The sequence below is a fragment of the Dendrobates tinctorius genome, unplaced genomic scaffold (genome assembly GCF_039654945.1).
Source record: "Dendrobates tinctorius isolate UK_male_01 unplaced genomic scaffold, ASM3965494v1 ptg000154l, whole genome shotgun sequence".
Lineage (NCBI taxonomy): Eukaryota > Metazoa > Chordata > Amphibia > Anura > Dendrobatidae > Dendrobates > Dendrobates tinctorius.
The window spans coordinates 9,346,761-9,363,378 of NW_027361821.1; the positions used below are offsets into that span (position 1 = coordinate 9,346,761).

The 16,618-nt window shown below is 43.8% G+C and overlaps 1 protein-coding gene across 1 annotated transcript in view; it reads left to right on the forward strand.

Annotated features, from left to right (window-relative positions):
* The first annotated feature begins 247 nt into the window (after window positions 1-247).
* The window catches only part of STAG2 (STAG2 cohesin complex component), a 195,089-nt gene continuing 178,718 nt past the window's right edge, over window positions 248-16,618 (forward strand). Inside the window, exon 1 of the mRNA XM_073547610.1 lies at window positions 248-500. The gene's annotated coding sequence lies outside the window, so the exon portion shown is untranslated. The remainder of the gene's footprint in view (window positions 501-16,618) is intronic.

The window sequence follows — 16,618 nt, forward strand, 5'->3', positions numbered from 1 at the left end:
CCCATTTTTTATCAGATTGCACTCGTCCGATTTCTTTGCATGTGATGCAGACATCCTCCTATCTGGCAGAACACAAGAGAGCACATGGAGCTTGTAGACACGGTTTTCCTACAGCTCCTTATTTCCGCCTCCATGATTGTCTCAGCTTTTACCAAAACTTTTCTTCTTCCTGGCAACTCTAGAGTTAAACCCCTGAACACATCCGTCTGCTCGGAAGGTGGCGCTGTGCCCCAGCAATAGCCGGCCGATCCCTTGTGACCACCAGGTGGCGCCTGCGCGCCTCATTCGACTTCGAGCTGCCGAGGAGCGAACAACTCGAGCCAAGCGCGAGCCGCGTCCAAAGCGCGTCCTATTTATTTTGTCGGCCTGGATCCGGGCTCCGGGGCTTCTCCTTCCGTGGTCTTCCGTCTAGAGGCCGCGCACGGCTCTTTTTATTTGGGATTAAGAGGCGGCAGTGGGACGAGGCCCTCCCCCGGGAGGCGCGCTGTGTGGGAGACGAGGTAAGTTGTAAAATGGCGGCTACGTGTGTGGAAGTTTTCTCGCCGCGGCCTTGTTGTTGAGGAGCCGAGTTGCTGCGGCGTGGTGGAGGCGCTCGGAGATGGTGTTGGGGCCTGAGCAGAGAAGCGGCGGTGCCCGGGGAGGCGGAGAGAGCGGCGGGGGGAGTGTGGAGGACGCGGCCTTCCCTTCTGGGCTCTGCCCGGTTTCCCGCTGTCCGGAGACGTAAACACTGGGAGGCCTGTGCCGCCGAGCGACGCCCGGGCCAGCGAGCGGGAGCCGCATTTTGGCGCCAGGGAATGAGTCGGTGGCGGCCGGAGGGCTGTGCTTGTGTGGGCAGGGAGGCGGCGGCGTCCCCCTCTGCCCGTGGGCAGCTGCTCCGCCGGCGCCTCTCCCGGGAAGCCGCCCCCACCGGCCGCCGATCACCCGGCTCTCCCTAACAGCCGTCCCCGGCGGCCGCTCTGCCTCCCCGGATCTAACCTGCGGCGCAGCCGCACCGTTCATCCCCCCGGACGCCTCAGCGCCTGACCTCTGTTATGGTGGCCATATTGGCCGGGCCTCTGCCCTGATCAGTGTGGGGGCACCAGGGAAGTTATCACAAGTTCTTAGGAACACCTTCCCATTAGGTGCTGTGTCGGAGGGAGCAGTGTGGGGTACTGTGCCATCCCTAAGGTTGTCAGCGGACAGTATACTACACCTTTACCGGGGTTGTCAGGGGGCGCTATATTATGCCATTCCTAGGGTTGTCAGCAGGTGCTATACTGGGCTATTCCTAGGGTTGTCTGGGGGCGCTATACTGGGCCATTCCTAGGGTTGTCAGCAGGTGCTATACTGGGCCATTCCTAGGGCTGTCAGGGGGCGCTATAGTGTGCCATTCCTAGGGTTGTCAGCAGTTGCTATACTGGGCCATTCCTAGGGCTGTCAGGGGGCGCCATAGTGTGCCATTCCTAGGGCTGTCAGGGGGCTCTATAGTGTGCCAATTCCTAGGGCTGTCAGGGGGGCACTATCTTGCGTGCTATGTTGTTACCTTAGTTGTCAAGGGGCTCATTATGATGCTATATGCCGTTCCTGGAGTTTTGGGGAGGGTGCTGGAATGTTGTTGGGGGTGGTAGCAGTACTGTGCCATTATCAGAGTTGCTGTTGAGGGGGGTGTGCTGTGCAGTTACCAAAGTTGTTGGGGGATCTTTTTTGTGCTGTTACCAGAGTTGTTAATGCGTGGGGGAAGGGGGGTGTCTCTCTACTGTGCAGTTACCAGAAATGTTGGGGCGGTGCACACACTTTACTGTGCCGTCGTGGGGTGGGTTCTACTGTGCCGTTGCCAGAGTTGTTGGGGGGAGGGGTGGGCGCTCTACTGTGCCATTATCGGAGTTGCTGGGGGGCAGGTGTTCTGTCCTATATTTGGGTGACGTGCCCCTGTCCTTTTATGATGGGTATGTGTAACTGATCTGTTGAGTGTGGCGTCCTCTCCTGTAATTGAGGAGGTGGCCTGTCACAAGTTCCGGTGGTCACACAGAGGGGTTGTCTTCATCAGTGGCCTGTGGCTCGGCACCTGTTGGGTGCAGCTGTCAGGCTCTGGGTCGCTGCTGCAGATGTGCTCACACTGTCATACACAGAGAAGTATAATCTGAATATGAGGATCACTTCCTGATGGTACAGGACCATCAGTAGGATTAGGTTCACACATGTTAGATTTTCTATCAGTGTTTTCTGTTTGTGCAGAAGGCCGTGGACTTGTTTGTTTATAAGGTTTGATTTTTGCTATATAAACCACATCCAAAATATATCTATAAACCTGGTTGCTGTATTTCACTGGCCTTCATATAAATTGGTTCACATTTGTTATGGGGAACATCCTCCCTGTAGCCACACCTTACTGTTTACTATCGGTTGTGGTTACCTCCCTGTCTCATCCTATTGTTATGGGATTAATCAGCAACCTATTAGATGTAAATCCTGTCCCATATAGAGAAGTCACTGGCTCCCTTCCTGTTTGCTCTTTGTGTATATGGACAGGCAGGCTGCATAATTTGTGTCTCCATCTGTGCCGTTTTTCTGCAGCCATGAGGCTCTGACTGTAGCTTCTGAAATGAAATATTGTTTTTTCCATTCACTTAGCATTACTTGCAGCTGACTGATGTTGTCAAAGGGAGGGGGAGATCGGGCACCCTAACTGCGTCACGCCACCACCAGGGCCTTTAGGGATGGTCTGCTTGTTTGCTGCCACCCTCCTGTTTTGCTTGCTATTTGTTGGCTGTATTGAGTGGGTGCGGTTACAAGTTTGTGTCTCTTCCACTTACTGGCTAGGTCAGGTCTCCTGAAGATTTGTTTGTTTCCTTGCTGAGGAAAAAAAAAACCACATTTTAATTTTATTCAACATAGTGCATTCAGAATGAGAATAATCTGTGACTATAGAAAAAAGTGAAGCTTTGAATGTCATATAGGCAAGGAGTGTGTTAAACCATGCCTAATCAGAAAGTGTCTACCAAGAGCATATTGTGTAAAGGGCAGAAAATGTAATTGTAGGTCACAGCGCGGAGCTTTTCACTGGTCTGAATTGTTATCCACAATCTCAGCATGTGCTGTCTGCTGTTGGCAATGCACAATCCAGTTAGTGGTCTAATAGATGATTAGCCTTGTGGAGACCGAGAACCCTATTTGAAGAGAAACACAAGGATTCATTTACCATATTTGCTAAGGTTACCATCATTTTTCCTTTTAAAATGGCCTTCTATAAATATTCTTTTATGCAACAAAATAGATACATTTCATAATTGTTTTTCACCCATGTTGCTTTTTATACGCAAACAAAGATTTCTTTGTGTGTTTCTAGATTTCACCACAGTTTCCAGGGAAAATTGAGCACATGCTAAAGACCTGAAATTGCATGTATAAGCAATCCGTTCAATCATACACATTAGAAGGAAGTTGGGGTTTTAGGCTGTGTGCACACGCTGCGGATTAGGTGCGGATTCATCCGCGCGGATTTTGTAAAATCCGCAGGAGAAACCGCAGGTCAAAATACCTGCGGTTTTACCTGCGTATTGCTCTGCGGTTTTGCCCTGCGGTTTTTCATCTCCTCAATGGAGGAGATGGCAAACCGCAGCGGAATCCGCAGAAAGAATTGACATGTCAATTCTTTCTGCGGATTGAAAACCGCAGATAATCCGCGCAGAAAATTCCGCACCGTCTGCACTGCGTTTTTTGATTCCCATAGGGAATCATGGTACTGTACACCGCAGCGGCCAAAACCGCTGCGGAACCGCAGCAAAATCCGCAGCGTGTGCACACAGCCTTATAGTCACCACACAGTCTACTGGTAAACATAAAGTGTAGACCCTCAGACATTTTTTTTTTTTCTTGTTCTGTAAGAACTGACTAATTTTCATCATAGTTTAGATTGGGAAATTGGTTCCGTTAAAAAAAAAAAAAAAAAAAAAGTACCACACTGACATGATATCGGAGTGCCGTCTGATTTTCCTTGCCTGACAGAAAAATGTGGAGAAACTTTTATTTTTTTTCTCTCTACGTATAAGTAAAACAGATGGGACTCGGACCACACTCTGATCAACCTCTGATCAAATAATTGGTCTGTTTTTCTCGTACATGAGAACATTGGATGTCTGAAGAAGGCCTAACTTCTTTGTGTTAAATTCTGATGCCTCGACATTTCTAAAAAAAAATTCCTGTAGAATGTTTCTGGTATGTAGTGCTTAATATTTACAAAAAAAAGTCAAAAAAAGTGAAGCTGGTGAACTAAGGGGGCTCAATGAAGTGGATAAGGAGCGAATGCTATCCTGTCCTGATTTTACAGAAGAGTTAAGTGTACCAACAATTCCTTTAAAGTGTAAAACACCTAAATGGGATTTTACAATTTTAAAAATGTAATAATACAATTGATTACACCTTGAATTTGTTTGCCCCTACAATCACACTATGGTCGCAGACTGTTTTGCAGTGTTGACTCGTCTATTAGTCAACTGACCACTGCAGCCAATCATTGGCTTCAGCTGTGATATTTTCATGTGCAAACAGAGTGGCTGAGGCCAGTTATTTCCTGCAATGTTCACGTCATTTAAAATTTCCTACATCTCAGTCTGATCAAACATCTGTGTAATGTGCTGGATAAATTAGTCCATCCATGAAGGCTCCACATTCCTGCAAATCCTGTTATTCCTGTAAGTTGCGAACGTCTTGTTCCATGTACTATAGGACACGTCCAAATATTTTGTGAAATCCGTGCCTTGACAGATCTCAGCCGCTTAGGATGTACAAGGGCACTGTCACCAATAGTTTAATTGTGACCAGTTATAAAGTAATTATGTATTACATTGTCCCTGAGAAGTTAAAACTGGTTATCTAGTTGCTCAAATCATTGCTTCAGGTACATTATTGTCTGGTCATGTTTCTAATTTTTTTCACTCTTCTGCTAAATTACCGTATTTTCCAGACTATAAGATGCACCGGACCATAAGACGCACCCCAAATTTTCAGAAGGAAAATAGGGGAAAAAAAATTAATGTGTCAAATGGGGGTCTGTCTTACAGTCTGAATTCAGCTTACGGGGAGGATCGGCAGCGCTAGTGGAGTGTGGTCACGGGGTGTTCGTTGGTCCGTCGATATGACTGCCATCTCAGACTGGTGCCGAAGGTTCGACGGTGCTAAAGGTGTGGGGGCTCCGCCAACATTTTCTGAAAGCCTGGAACCCCCGCACATCCATTGTTGTGATGTGGTGCTCTCCGGGAAAATGGCCGCCGGGGCAGTGCATGCTCAGATTGAGATCTCGGCGCTGAAAACTTGTCTTCCGATTCCTGTTGCCGCCACACTACTTGTAAGAATATTCCGACTATAAGACGCACCCCCATTTTCCCCCAAAAGTTTTGGGAAAAAAGTGCTTCTTGTAGTCCGAAAAATACGGTACATCTGTTAGGCTAGTATGAAGTTAGAGACCGAACTATAAAGTGTAACTGCAGGATTATACAACATACAGTGGATACGGAAAGTATTCAGACCCATTAAAATTTTTCACTCTTTGTTTCATTGCAGCCATTTGGTAAATTCAAAAAAGTTAATTTTTTTCTCATTAATGTATACTCTGCACCCTATCTTGACAGAAAAAAAATCAGAAATGTAGAAATTTTTGCAAATTTATTTAAAAAAAAAACTAAAATATCACATGGTCATAAGTATTCAGACCCTTTGCTCAGACACTCATATTTAAGTCACATGCTGCCCATTTCCTTGTGATCCTCCTTGAGATGGTTCTACTCCTTCATTGGAGTTCAGCTGTGTTGGACTTGATTTGTAAAGGCACACACCGGTCTTTATAAGACCTCACAGATCACAGTGCATGTCAGACCAAATGGGAATCATGAGGTCAAAGGAACTGGTCAAGGAGCTCAAAGGCAGAATTGTGGCAAGGCACAGATCTGGCCAAGATTACAAAAGAATTTCTGCAGTGGTCTAGGTTCCTAAGAGCACAGTGGCCTCCATAATCCTTAAATGGAAGAAGTTTGGGACCACCAGAAGTCTTCCTAGACCTGGCCATCCAGCCAAACTGAGGAATCATGGGAGAAGAGCCTTGGTGAGAGAGGTAAAGATGAATCCCAAGATCACTGTGGCTGAGCCCCACATATGCAGTAGGGAGATGGGAGAAAGTTCCACAAAGTCAAATATCACTGCATCCCTCCACCAGTTGGGCCTTTATGGCAGAGTGGCCTGATTGAAGCCTCTCCTGTCCTCATTACCAGACATATGAAAGCCTGCTAAAAAACCCCACGTGTGATCCCGACCTTACGGTGACATTCCAACTAGACTTTATCAGCCTCGCTCAATACACCTGCATTCAGTGAGGCTGAGCCCATCTAGTCACTGTCACCTCATTTATGCAAATTGCATGCTTGCAGTCACGTGCTGGTACCGGAGAATCCTCACAGCACACAGTGCACCAATGTGAGAATTCACAGGTGTGCAGTCGCAAAGAATGACTGCAGACTTGTAGTCTAAGGCCAGAGAACCCCTTTAAGGGCACCCTCACTAGTCCAGAGAATTCTGGTACCGGAGCTGTCCGTGTGGATACGTAGTACATCCGTGTGCCGCATCAGGACCACAAGGATGGCCGCCGGGGAAGAAGCGCTACAGTAAGCGCTGTTCTCCGGCGGCTGGTGCTGAACGCGGCTGTCATTCTCTCCTGCTCTGCCGGCAACAGCAAGCAGGAGAGAATGAATGAATGAAAAACTCAAAGTGGGGTCCCCCTCTGTTTGTGAACCAACCCGGCAAAACTCACAGCTGGGGTCTCCTATTCTCAGACTGGTAAGGGGCCATTGATCTTGTCCCACCCCCCCCAGCCTAAAAAACAGCAGCCCGCAGCTGCCCATCTGAACATATTAGCTCTACCGTTGTACATGGCACAAGCTCCTGAGCTCAGTAATTGGCTGCAGCGATGATGTGAGCTGTTATCATGACTTTATATGTATACTATTTCGCCTCATTGATCCACATCCAGTTCAATAGAGCGACAGCAGTTGAAAAACTAAAGGAAAGCCCTGCAATCCTAGCACTATGGACCCTATTCATCATAGTGATCACACCAGGAATCTGGCGTAAAAACACTTTAAAAGTCATTTGCAAAGTTTTCGTCAATTTCTACCAAAATAGCTAGAGATGGGAGGTGGCGAATTTAGGGCTGTGGAGTCGGTAAGCCAAACTTGCGACTCCTCAATTTCCCTTACTCCGACTCCACGACTCCGACTCCCACATATATTGCTTATATTTAAGTGAAAAATTTATTGTGGTACTATATGAACATCAGACATTTAATCATTTCTATGATCCAGTAATCAAGATATTTAGATAGAACATAATATCTATTTATTGGAATACAACTTTAGAACCCAAAAAACTGTAATAAATTGTAAATATGTAATACGCTGTATAATATCGATTACATACATAAGGTACAGACCAAAGTTTGGACACACCTTCTCATTCAAAGAGTTTTCTTTATTTTCATGACTATAAAAAATTGTAGATTCACTCTGAAGGCATCAAAACAATGAATTAACACATGTGGAATTATATAATTAACAAAAAAGTGTGAAACAACTGAAAATAAGTCTTATATTCTAGGTTCTTCAAAGTAGCCACCTTTTGCTTTGATTACTGCTTTGCACACTCTTGGCATTCTCTTGATGAGCTTCAAGAGGTAGTCACCGGAAATGGTCTTCCAACAGTCTTGAAGGCATTCCCAGAGATGCTTTGCACTTGTTGGCCCTTTTGCCTTCACTCTGCGGTCCAGCTCACCCCAAACCATCTCGATTGGGTTCAGGTCTGGTGACAGTGGAGGCCAGGTCATCTGGCGTAGCACCCCATCACTCTCCTTCTTGGTCAAATAGCCCTTACACAGCCTGGAGGTGTGTTTGGGGTCATTGTCCTGTTGAAAAATAAATGATGGTCCAACTAAACGCAAACCGGATGGAGTAGCATGCCGCTGCAAGATGCTGTGGAAGTCATGCTGGTTCAGTATGCCTTCAATTTTGAATAAATACCCAACAGTGTCACCAGCAAAGCACCCCCACACCATCTCACCTCCTCCTCCATGCTTCACGGTGGGAACCAGGCATGTAGAGTCCATCCGTTCACCTTTTCTGCGTCGCACAAAGACATGGTGGTTGGAACCAAAGATTTCAAATTTGGACTCCTCAGACCAAAGCACAGATTTCCACTGGTCTAATGTCCATTCCTTGTGTTCTTTAGCCCAAACAAGTCTCTTCTGCTTGTTGCCTGTCCTTAGCAGTGGTTTCCTAGCAGCTATTTTATCATGAAGGCCTGCTGCACAAAGTCTCCTCTTAACAGTTGTTGTAGAGATGTGTCTGCTGCTAGAACTCTGTGTGGCATTGACCTGGTCTCTAATCTGAGCTGCTGTTAACCTGCGATTTGAGGCTGGTGACTCGGATGAACTTATCCTCCGCAGCAGAGGTAACTCTTGGTCTTCCTTTCCTGGGGCGTTCCTCATGTGAGCCAGTTTTTTTTTGTAGCGCTTGATGTTTTTTTGCCACTGCACTTGGGGACACTTTCAAAGTTTTCCCAATTTTTCGGACTGACTGACCTTCATTTCTTAAAGTAATGATGGCCACTCGTTTTTCTTTACTCAGCTGCTTTTTTCTTGCCATAATACAAATTCTAACAGTCTATTCAGTAGGACTATCACCTGTGTATCCACCAGACTTCTGCACAACACAACTGATGGTCCCAACCTCATTTATAAGGCACGAAATCCCACTTATTAAACCTGACAGGGCACACCTGTGAAGTGAAAACCATTTCCGGTGACTACCTCGTGAAGCTCATCAAGAGAATGCCAAGAGTGTGCAAAGCAGAAATCAAAGCAAAAGGTGGCTCCTTTGAAGAACCTAGAATATAAGACATACAGTATTTTCAGTTGTTTCACACTTTTATGTTAATTATATAATTCCACATGTGTTAATTCATGGTTTTGATGCCTTTAGAGTGAATCTGCAATTTTCATAGTCATGAAAATAAAGAAAACGCTTTGAATGAGAAGGTGTGTCCAAACTCTTGGTCTGTACTGTATGTATGTATGTGTGTATATATATATATATATATATATATATATATATATATATATATATATATACACACTATGACTTATCTCGGCTAAGATAAAGCCTAGATCCTCAGGCTACATTCACACTATGGGCGTAGCCAGGATCAAACCTAGGGGGGGGTGGGGGCAGAACCTCATACTGTTATGCAGAATTTCATACTGCACACCTCAGCTGCTGCAGAACCTCATACTGCACACCCCTACACTTGAAAATAAAGCCTGCACCTTAAGAAGATGTGGTGAATGCTGTCTATTTATTCCAACTATCAATTGATGTTGATGTGTTACTGAAGACGAGCAATGCCTGTCCTGGGCGTCCTTTTGGGCAGCTATGAGGTGTACCTGACTGGTGCTAACAAAAAGGAGTATTAGTCTGTGTGCTATCCGGCTTTCATTCTTTTTGGTACAGATATGATATGGATAGACAGACAGATATGGATAAATGGATAGAGCAGATTTCTAATCTGCTTTTGCTATTGAAAACATTAGCTATGAGCTCAAAAACCTTTCAGGTGATGCCGTTTTTTAAAAAGCTGATCTGGTTTTGCAACTGAAAAACGTATACTCAAAAACGCAGGAAAAACGCTGTGTGAATGTAGCCTTAGATCAGGAATAGAACAGTCATTTATAGGACATTTCCCAAATTCCTATGAAAAGATATTCAGCACATTCTGCATTGAACTACTGTACCCAATTTATTATATATTTTAGGAGTCGGAGTCGGTCCATTTTATTCCGACTCCACCAAAATGAGCAACGACTCTGACTCCACAGCCCTGGCGATACCCGCTTGTCTAATTGACTTTTAAGAGGCACTTGATTCATTAAGAGGCGAGCCCTTCTAATACGAAATCTGTCACCACATATCTAAGCTATTAATATGGGCATACAGGTTGTATACTGCTGAAGTGGTACATGTCTGCCTCATATTAGGGTACCGTTACACTTGGCGATGCACCAGCGATCCCGACAACGATATGGTTCGCTGGTGCATCGCTAAGTGGTCGCTAGTGAGCTGCCACAAAGGCAGATCTCACCAGCGACATTGCGGCGGTCGTTACTTACCTGTCAGACGCAGCGATTCTCGCGTCCTCCCGCCCGTGTCCACGAGGAATGGTCCAGGACGTTCTCGCGCGACCAACGATGAGCAGCGGGGGAGCGGGTCGGAGGTAAGTATCACATGCAGCGATATCGCTAGCAATATCGCTGCAACGTCACAAAATCGGTGACATAACAGCGATATTGCTAGCGATATCGCAGTGTGTAACGGGGGCTTTAGATGCCTTGTTGTTTGTAGATAATCTTTTATCACTTTATGTAAATGACCTCTTCCAGGCTATAGGAAAGATGCTGCCTGTAAGATAACTCTGCCTCCGAAGCTTATTTTACATGAAGGGGGAGTTACCAGTGTGAGAAAAGTAACTAACACAGAACAGGAGAAATTAAATTTGTTTTCTTGTAAACACTTTTTTTTTTTTATCTCTCTGAGCTCTGATGTATTGCATCAATATTGCAGCCCTGTGTGAGCTGGAGCTGAATCTGAGAGGAAATTGTAGATGTGTCAGGTATAATCACCCACAGTTCTGCAGTGAGATTATGGGAGAGCGGCCATTACGTATCACACTGGTAATGCCTGTTTCACACTTGAGTTTTTTTGTGTGAGTTAAAATCCGCCAAAATGGCGGAAAGCGGATCCGTTGCTAACTGATGTGAACGGATGGCACCGGACCGTTTTTTTTGACGGATCCGATGAATGAAGAATTTTAAAGGAACCGCTGCCCGGGAAGAGGAGAGAGAGAGAATTTTTTTCTGTACGCCATAAATGATTTCAGGGTTAAATTTCCGGCTGACTTCATTCCTCCGGGCATGCGCACTATAAAAATGCGGATCCTGCAACAAAAAAAAAGTTGCATGGTCCGTCCAGGCATCTCGGCGGACGCAAAAAAATTGACGGATCCGCAAAAAAACAGATCCAACGGATGGCCATCCGTCAAGATCTGCCGTTAATGCAAATCAATGGGGGAAAAAAAACGGCAGATTTTGACTGATGGTCAAAAACGGAAGTGTGAAACAGGCCTAACCAGGGCTGTGGAGTCGGTAAGCCAAACCTGCGACTTCGACTCCTCAATTTCCCTTACACTGACTCAGACTCCACGACTCCGACTCCCACATATATTGCTTATACTTAAGTGAAAAATGTATTATAGTACAACGAGAAGATCAGACATTTAATCATTTTTATGATACAATAATCAAGATATTTAGATAAAACATAATATACTTATTGGAGTACAACTTTAGAACCCAAACTAATAAATTCTAAATATGTAATACACTATGTAATTATCGATTACATATGTATATTGTGTGTGTGTGTGTATGTATATGTGTGTATATATATATATATATATATATATACACACACACACTATGTAATAAACTGTAAGTGGCAAAAAACAGTTTTCAACAAAAACATACTAAATAACATTTGTGCAGTCTATGAATTTGTTCTAAGAAGTAGAATTGCCTCCATAGATGACCTCAAATCTGACCTAATAATTTTAAGGCTAGAGAACAACCTCTCTACACTAACTTGGGTTGGAGGCAAAGCCGTAACCATATGGGCAACATCTTTAACAATTTCCGGGTATAAAGGAATTGCCTCATACACAGTCAGTTTTGATGAACGGTTGAATTTTTCTATTCCTTTGAGAGCAAGTGAAACATTTTTCTGAAATATGGTCAATCTGCTTGCTATAGGAGACAGTGAAATCTTTTTCCTTGTGGCAACGCTTTGCCTGCGCCATGTCATCCAAATACTTGTCAAAGTCAAACTCATCTGATGAGGATGAAGATATGGCAGCAGTAGCACTGTCAGGACTCAAGTCCTCTTGTGACTGGCAGTTCTGTAGGCCACTTATCCTAAGTGCTACCTCAGTCAGAGCTTTTCCTTTAGTAAGCTGTTGATCATCAAGCAGTATACGATGACTTGGGTCCACATAAACAGCTGCAAGAAAAATTTTATTTTCCAATAGCTGTGTCTCTCTCCGTTTCATTGAAGCAGAAATGCCATCTGCGATTTAACCTCCTCTTTGGGACAGGCAAAATAGCAAGTTCTTCCACTCCCTTATGAAAATGCCAGGAGTTAAATCCTCAGCTTGGAATTTTTTAGTCACGGTTTTTTGTGTCCATTTACCTTCATTTAGGGTTACCTGAGGGTTCGCCATATCTATAAGAAACGGTTTTAGTTCAAGCAATCGCTCAATTATTAAATAAGTGCTGCCCCACCGAGTGGCTTGATCGACAATTGCCCCTTTCCCAGCAAGTCTCTTCAAGATGGAATCTATTTTAGGGGTTCTGACGGCAATAACCAATTTCCTCACTTTTCCAATCAGATTTCCAGCATGTCCCTCTTACAGAATATTTCTTATTGCCAGCTGCAGCGTGTGCAAAACTTTCTCCAGCTCGGGGCCCAGGAATTGGATCCTGTGCAGGGCAGGCACCCCTCCCCCTCCTCTCTCTAGTGAAGACAGCAGAAGACAGGACAGAGGAGGGGAAATTGCCCCTGAAGTCTGGAGCCGGAGCAGGACTGGAGCACTGCAGCATACGAGTGAGTTTTGATAGGTGCGTGCCCCTGCTTCTAGTGGGGGGGTAGCAGTTGCCCCACTGCCCCTCGCTGGCTACGGCCATGATTCACACACAGCGTTTTTGCGGATCCGTTTTTTGCAGTAAAATGCAGTGACTCTGGGCATCCCAGCAAAGTCAATGGGTTTCAAGATATGACATTCGGACACATTGTTTTGTGAGGATCCGTTTTTGGGCTGAATGAGCATGTCAGTTTGTACGGCGTTTTTCTAATCTGCTTTTGCTATTGAAAACATTATGAGCTCAAAAACCTTTCAGGTAATGTGGTTTTTTAAAAAGCTGATCTGCTTTTGCAGCTGAAAAACGTATCCTCAAAAAACGCAGGAAAAACGCTGTGTGTGAATGTAGCCTTAGATCAGGAATAGAACAGCCATTTATAGGACATTTCATAACTTTCCCAAATTCCTATGAAAAAATATTCAGCACTTTCTGCATTGAACTACTGTACCCAATTTATTATGTGTTTTATGAGTCGGTCCATTTTAAAGCGACTCCACCAAAATGAGTTCCGACTCCACAGCCCTACTGGTAACTTGTCCTTCATGTAAAATAATCTCTGGAGGCAGTTATCTTCCAGGCCACGTCTACCCCATAGCGTGGAAGAGCTCATTTAAAGTGGCATGTAAATGTTTGGGCACCCCGGTCAAAATTACTGTTATTGTGAACAGTTTAGCAAGTTGAAGATGAAATGATCTCTAAAAGGCCTAAAGTTAAAAATGACACACATCGGTCTACAGGACTTGTTTCCAAAATGCATCAGACTTGTTTAGATGTTGTTTTTCATACTTCTGACTCTGAATTTTATGATGAGGATGCATGATAGGTTTTCTTCTGATGACTCCTGCATGAATACCATATTTGTGCAGGCGTCTCTGAACAGTAGGGTAATGTACCACATCTCCAGAGTCTGCCAAATCTTTCTGAAGGTCTTTTGCAGTCAAGCAAGGGTGCTAATTTGCCTCTCTAGCAATCCTACCAGCAGCTCTTACTGACATTTTGCTTGGTTTTCCAGACCTTTTCTTCACCTCCACTGTTCTTGTTAACTGCTATTTCTTAATTACATTTTGAACTGAGGAGAGGGCAACTTGAAAATGCTTTACTTTCGTCTTATAGCCTTCTCCTGTTTTGTGGGACTCCACCCTTTTCAGAGCGGTGACAGAACTTTACTCGTCCCATGACTGAAACTGAATGCTGGCAGGAATAAAGTTCATTCTATCCCCGCTGCATTCACCTGCCTTAAATGCTTTTAACCTGCAGATTAACCACATATCTGCAGGTTAACAGCGTTATTTCTGGTGACATGTTCCCTTTAACCCCTTTACTACCAAGGGTGGTTTGCAATTTTTACAATTTTAACCGCTGTCCCTTTATGATGTAATAACTCTGGAACGCTTCCATGGATCCCGGTGATTCTGACATTGTTTTCTCGTGACATATTGTATTTCATGTTAGTGGTAAAATTTCATTCATATAACTTGCGTTTATTTGTGAAAAAAAGGAAATTTGGCGAAAATTTCGCAATTTTCCAACTTTGAATTTTTATGCTCTTAAATCAGAGATATGGCACACAAAAACTTAAGTAACATTTCCCACATGTTTACTTTACATCAGCACAATTTGGGAACCAAAATTTTTTGTTAGGAAGTTATAAGGGTTAAAAGTTGACCAGCAATTTCTCATTTTTACAACACCATTTTATTTTTAGGGACCACATCACATTTGAAGTCACTTTGAGCGGTCTATATGCTAGAAAATATCCAAAAGTGACACTATTCTGAGGTTATGTGCACATGCTGCGGATTGGTCTGCGGATTTTGCAAAATCCGCAGGTCAAAAGACCTGCGGTTTATCTGCGAATTAGCCTGCGGTTTTGCCCTGCGGTTTTTCATCTCTACAATGGAGGAGATGGCAAACTGCAGCGGAATCCGCAGAAAAGAATAACGTGTCAATTCTTTCTGCGGATTGGAAACCGCAGCAAAAACCGCATGGAAAATTCTGCACCGTCTGCACTGCGGTTTCCATTTTCCATAAGATATAATGGTACTGTACAACGCAGCTAATTCTGCTGCGGATCCGCAGGGCCAAAACCGCTGCGTATCCGCAGCGTGTGCACATACCCTAAAAACTGCACCCCTCAAGGTACTCAAAACCAGATTCAAGAAGTTTATTAATCCTTCAGGTGCTTCACAGGAATTTTTTGAATGTTTAAAAAAAACAAAAAAAAACATTTTTTTTCACAAAAAAAATTACTTCAGGTTCAATTTTTTTATTTTACCAAGGGTAACAGGAAAAATTAGACTGCAAAAGTTATTGTGCAATTTGTCCTGAGTACGCTGATACCTGATATGTGGGGGGAACCACTTTTTGGGCGCATGGCAGAGCTCGGAAGGGAAGGAGCACCGTTTGACTTTTTCACTGCAAAATTGGCTGGAATTCAGATCGGATGCCATGTCACGTTTGGAGAGCTCCTGATGTGCCTAAACAATGTAAACCCCCCACAAGTGACCCCATTTTGGAAACTAGACCCCCCAAGGAACTTATATAGATATGTGGTGAGCACTCTGAACCCCCAAGGGCTTCACTGAAGTTTATAACGTACAGCCGTACAATTAAAAATTCATATTTTTCCCACAAAAATGATCTTTTCACCCCAAATTTTTATTTTCCCAAGGGTAACAGGACCCCAAAAGTTATTGTGCATGTAAACTTGCTAGCAGGGACCTCACTCCTAATGTCACTGTTTGAATTGTCTTAACTTGTATTGAATTTATTGTCTGTACATGTCCCCGCTTAATTGTAAAGTGCTGCGGAATATGTTGGCGCTATATAAATAAAAATTATTATTATTATTCTTATTGTGCAATTTGTCCTGAGTACGCTGATACCCCACATGTGGGGGTAAACCACTATTTGGGTACATGGCAGAGCTCGGAAGGGAAGCAGCGCCATTTGACTTTTTTGGCTGGAATTGAGATCGGACACCATGTCGCGTTTGGAAAGCCCCTGATGTACCAAAACAGTGGAAACCCCCCAATTCTAACTCCAACCCTAACCACAACACACCCCTAACCCTAGCCCTAACCTTAATAGGAACATAGAAATAAATAAATTTTATTATTTTTCCCTAACTAAGGGGGTGATAAAGGGGGGTTTGATTTACTATTTATAGCTGGTTTTTATATTTGGCAGCTGTCACACACTAAAAGACGCTTTTTATTGTAAAAATAGTTTTTGCATCACCACATTTTGAGAGCTATAATATTTCCATATTTTGACCCACCAAGTCATGTGAGGTCTTATTTTTTTGCAGGACGAGTTGACGTTTCTATTGGTACCATTTTCGGGCACGTGACATTTTTTGATCGCTTTTTATTCCGATTTTTGGGACGCAGAATGAACAAAAACCAGCGGTTCATGAATTTTTTATTTTTTGGGGGGTGCGATTACACCATTGCACCTGTGGTAAAATTGATAAAGCGGTTTTATTCTTCGAGTTACAGTGATACCTCATTTATATAGTTTTTTTTTTTTTTTTAATGTTTTGGCGCTTTTATGCAATGAAATCAATTTTATATAAAAAAAAAAATAATTTTGCATAGCTTTATTCTGCGAGCTATAACTTTTATTTTTTCGCTGATGACGCTGTGTGGCGGCTCGTTTTATTGCGGGACAAGATGACGTTTTCAGCGGTACCATGGTTATTTGTATGCGTCTTTTTGATCGCGCGTTATTGCACTTTTTGTTTGGCAGTATGATTATAAAGCATTATTTTTTCGTTTATTACTTTTTAGGGGTTCGCTAAGGGGGTTAACTAATGGGACAGTTTTATAGGGCGGATAGTTACGGATGCGGCGA